Source organism: Acyrthosiphon pisum, chromosome A1, assembly GCF_005508785.2.
Source record: "Acyrthosiphon pisum isolate AL4f chromosome A1, pea_aphid_22Mar2018_4r6ur, whole genome shotgun sequence".
Lineage (NCBI taxonomy): Eukaryota > Metazoa > Arthropoda > Insecta > Hemiptera > Aphididae > Acyrthosiphon > Acyrthosiphon pisum.
Window position 1 is genome coordinate 73,171,120 of NC_042494.1, and position 5,462 is coordinate 73,176,581.

At 28.9% G+C, this 5,462-nt stretch overlaps 1 long non-coding RNA gene across 1 annotated transcript; it reads right to left on the reverse strand.

The window, feature by feature from the left end:
• Positions 1-1,137: 1,137 nt before the first annotated feature.
• On the reverse strand, positions 1,138-2,021 carry LOC115033655. Its single transcript, XR_003838940.1, has 4 exons — positions 2,011-2,021; positions 1,591-1,617; positions 1,447-1,488; positions 1,138-1,233 (listed from the first exon to the last, which is right to left on the reverse strand). It is a non-coding gene; the product is annotated as an uncharacterized LOC115033655 (long non-coding RNA).
• Between the last annotated feature and the right edge of the window lie 3,441 nt (positions 2,022-5,462).

Consider the following 5,462-nt stretch of genomic DNA (forward strand, 5'->3'; position numbering starts at 1 on the left):
TATAATTTATTATTTATTCGTGGACCGTGGCTCAAAAGTTTATTGACCGGCAACTCCAGGTCGGCAGCTGTTAAGTCCAACGATCGTCGTGACGTTATCTGCCGATAATATTTCTTGGATAAACTTGGATTTATTGCTTGGATAAACAGATAACTTTTACAGATATTTTTTTTATATAAAAAAATCAGAACCTAACCGTTATTTTATTTTTGGAGAACCAGTACCGGAACCGATACCGATAAATTCAAAACGTTCCAGTCCCTGGTCAGAACACATACAGAATATTAAAAATATGGCATTGTGTAATTCAATTTTATTATATGGCATAACATGTTGGACAGGGTGGACTCTAATAAAACTGAAATTAATACATTGAATATTACCCAAAATATTATTGCAAAAATAGCATACCTACTCCCTACCATAAAAATACCCATCAGAAGGATTATTCAACCATACAAATATATTATCTGTTTATAAATAATCAATTTTACGAATTTAAGCTATATCCATACAAAACCACACACTCAATGCTACGGAAATAATAGACAGAAAAACAGGAAAATACATTATACTGTCATATTATACTGTATTAACTAATTGATAATTCAAGAAACTCTCCCAATTATATGGTTTCCTTGCGTGTGCCACAGAACAAAATAAGTAATTTCCAATACATACTATTGGAATTAATTTATATTCCTTTTTTAAATTATTATCATTTAATAACTAAATCACAAAATCACATGTGACTTCAACAAAAAATAGTTTTTTCTCTATGACGATGTAACTCAGGAAATACCTGATACAATTATACAATTTTTATTCTAATCTATACGTCAAAATACGTATATATTAAAAAAAAAAATGTATTATTCTACGTCTAGAGCATTAAAGGAACCAAATTCTAAATTTCAAGTTCATACGTCTTGTAATTTTGTGAAAAAGTAATCAATGCGTAAAAACAGTGGAATTGTATTTTATTTTTCTAGAAAGATGGCACCACTGGTGTATATTTAACATAAACTTGTATAGACATATGGCATACGTTTGTGTTTTCACCATCCAGATTTTCGCATTTCAATAGTTTTATTTTAAATTAGATTGTTTAGTTACTGTGTATTACATTAAAAAATAATTTACCAAAGTCCTTGGAGTTAAGTGCAGCCTTGGCAATCAAACTATCTTCCTCCAAATTTTTTTTAAATCCCTCAAAACTCTGTGTTGGGTCAACTATTTCATGATATGCAAATGTGATTTACCGCATCATTTATGAAAAAACAAATTTTATAAAAATAATATTAATTATTTCCATTTATTCAGTATCACCTGGCACCTACTATAAGGATGTTGGTAATCAATAATGTAATGGACTTGGTTTTTTATTTAAAAATAGTCGTTTGGCATCCTTTTAATTTATAAATATTAGCTCTCTAAATTACTTACTAAACTGGTGTAAAAAACTGTAATTTGCAAATCCAAGAGTATCTGTATATATATCAAACGTTAATTACTCTCGAAGGTTGTATATAATATCATATCGATTATCGGTATACCAAAAGTCTTTATTATCCATAAATGTATACTTACATCTAAGCCCAAATTTTTTTAATGCTTCTGTAAGTAATTTTCCAACATTAAAAATATAATATTAGCAGACATACACTTTATTTAAAATTATTATTTATGAAAATTATAATCAAATAAAAAATAATTATAGTTAATTGTAACTTTCATTAATCTAATCACTACCACAGTACCACGGAGGTGCTTTTAGAAATAACAGTAGTGAAAAAGAAAAATTAAGTGCCTGTGTACCTGCCTGATAATAGTGAATGGATATAGAAACACATATTGGAGCAAAATAAAGCATGAAATATTGTATCTAAAAGTATGCCCAATACATAAAGTTAAATTACTCATAGTTATCATAGTTATCTATGTACAATGTTTTACAAATACATTTTAAAATGTATTATTTTTATAATTTACTGATATGGCGTCCCTTACTTTCGCAATCTAAAAAATAAAAAAATGTATAAACTTCTTTAAATAAATCATTAATTTCCACCAACAGTTTTTTGACAAGGTGAACCAATTTTTATCGATGCAAATTTAAAAAAAAAAAAAAACTAATAAAAATAGGAATTTTCTCATGCGTATAAATAGCTAAGAAATACGTGGTTATGAAATCAAAGAGTTCTATTAGACAATATTAGAATTATTCAGTAGTAGGTACCTACGTTTTAAGATTTTAAAAATTAAAAAATGTACTTTCTCAAGCAATTTTGAATTGTTTGGCGTCTTTTGCAATGTTCTATTTTATAAATTTAAATTTAAATAATTCAAAAAAAATTCTTTTTAACTACTCAAAATGTAAAATAACTTTCAAATTCCTAAGTTCTAAAGATCGAACTTTTTGTTCCCAATTTTATTTTATTAAAACAAAGTGTTCTGTCATTCTATAATAAGTACAATAGTGCATAATACATTATTTTATGATAATATAAGAGTTCTTTAGATTAATATTTTTAACATCAAATTCATATTTTAATATAATTTATTATGAAATAATTGTTGTTATTTTACCTGTATACTCTCCGCAACAAGAGCGTATAACAATTATCACAGTGAATATTATTATAAATGTATACGAAATCATAGTTATTGTTTAGATAATTACAAAGAGCAAGTATAAATTGTACAATTCAATGGATATACGTATGTCAAAAGATTGTGAACACAGAATAGGTACTGTATTATAAACACCAGAGAAGACAATACCGCAAAATATAGATGGCGTTTATGCATTAGTACAGCTAAGTAAACATTTCATGTAATTCTTACATAAACATCTGTTCTAAAATACATGTACATGGAAAAAACATAAGGTTTAGTGTTACACATATTATGGTGGCATAAAGACAAAATTAAAAAATATATTGAAGGCTTAACATAACATTTGGACTTCAAAATTGAAGTCACAATATTTTATAAAAATTATTTTTTGCTAAAACCAAACGTTTTTAACATATTATTATTATATAGTGGATAATTATGTAAATGCAGTAAGTTTACCGAGAATCTTAACAACTTAATTTTACCACTCAAAATTTTATGTTACACTAATTAAGACTATATTATGTAACTCTATATTATAATATCGACGCCCCCAACGAAAAAGAACGTTACTCACTTTTACGATTTTTTTTTTTTTTTCAATGTGGTGTTACTGTTTTTTCTGGTTGTCCGGCGACGCTGATTGTTGTATTTAATCAAACAAAGACGTTGTGAACAATAAAATTGAGTTACTACCCATCTTCGTCGGAAATCCAGTAACACCAGTAAAACCACTTTGAAAAAAAAAAAAAAAAATTGTAAAAGTGAGTTACGTCCTTTTTCGTCGGGGGCGTCGATATATTATAGTCTTGACGGTTACGCCTTAAATTAATTGTATTTGATTCTAATTTATGAAATATGTATTCAGTTTTTGAGTGCAGGCACTGTATTTATCAAGTAACAAAAAAACACTTTCACAGAGAAATGATAAAAGTTTAAGCAGAAATGTTTCCCTAACGGGCAACCAATCCACTGTAATTATTCTAGGTAAAATAGAAATTATTAACCTGCAACAGTATTGTTATGTGCTTTCATCATAGAGTAATGTGTTGAAGCTTCGGACTAAGATGTACTGGACTGGTATCGACAAGGTTGGAGGGTAGGTTTGGACTGTTCCTCTAACCTAAATGTTTCGACACCGCCACTCCCATCCTAATAGGCTGCTGAAAGCTACAAATAGGGGTAAAAGCGCTCCTTTATTAACAAATAACGTAAATTATATAATATTTAGGTATAGTAAAATTTACATAGAAAAATTATTGCGTTTTTATAACACATGTGTATATGACGCTTTTACCCTCTAGTTGTACCTTTCGGTGGCGTTTGAAACTTCTATGAGGGTCAATGATAAGCTGCTCGTTTCCAGTCCATTATAATATCTTAGTCCTTAGTTGAAGCGCAATTTTATTAGTGTATAAATTACAGGTTAACCACTTACATAATATTATAATAAAATGTGTGGCCTGGCGCGGTGCGTTGGCTGCTACCAGTCGCACAATGCGACTGAGAGTTATTAATAAACCCGCTGCTACTACCTAGTTCCCGGATTGGTGACCACAACCATACAATACCTATATTGTACAATATTTTACAATATTTTTTTTATATGAAGTCGTAAATCCGCATTTTATACACCAACTACTGCACTTCAATTAATTGTATAAGCGAGATATGGAACGGCCCCTCTATATTACTCCATGGCCTTCATCAAATTTTCCTGCACCTTCATTTTAACTAATACAGTTTTTTCGATAAATATATTTTGTATAACTTACTACGTAGTTTATCTTTTTACGTAAGTCAGTGTACATTTATGAACATTTAGTTAGTTACTAACAAACTGTAGTGCAAACAAAAATGTTGTGTTATATATTATACTTTTTTTTTTGTTAGCGAACCATTATCTCATTGAATTATTTTTTAAAAGTATATATTTTCAGTTTTAACAAAACACCATTCACTTGCAGAAGTTATCCAATGATTTTACAATGTTAGTTTGCTTAGTACGAAATAATTTGTATCCAGTAGGTACATTATAATTTATACCACATTATTGTCAAGGTTAAATCAATATAATTCATTTCCATCCACTTAGCGTCAAAATAATTTTATTATTTGTCATCTGAATTTGGTGTTAAATATAATTCATGATCAGCTTTGTAAAAAAAACTTTTGAAAAAGTATTAAGATACTAATACCTACTAGTATTTATACATACCAGTTAATTTATCTAGTTTAGGTTTTGTAAAATTTAAAATATTTAAATATCAAACACAAGTTGTTTACTCATGTAGTCTGCACAAACTCACAACTCGCAATAAAATTAATAGTTAATTAGTTAAACTTTTACCACAGAAAAAAACACTGGATGCTCATCATAACTGAATAAATTATGAGTGTTAGTGTTCACCGTTTACTGTCGTAGAATACAAAATAATGACTTCAGTCTTCATAACAGCTTGTTATTTTGTATTGGGTATTTACATAACCTGTTACCCTGTGTGAAAAAAACATTCTCAGAGACGTTGTATAGCAGTTATTTTGAGTCATGTGAAGTTTAATATTAATGCCTATGGTTATCGCGGAGATGTCGTAGGCACTGTTAATATCCACATAACCTAACCTGTGAAGTTACTGAATGCGATGTCGCAAAACAATGTTCCATGTTTCATCACAATGTAACTTCCATATGCAATCAGATTGAGAGACATGAGATTTCCCAATTACAGCACAATGACTTCGCATAGACTTCACAAAGTGTCCGGAAAAAATGAAAAAAAATATTTCCCACTGGAGAGATCACGGGCGGATTCAAAACCTCTACCCCTAACCTAAATGACATA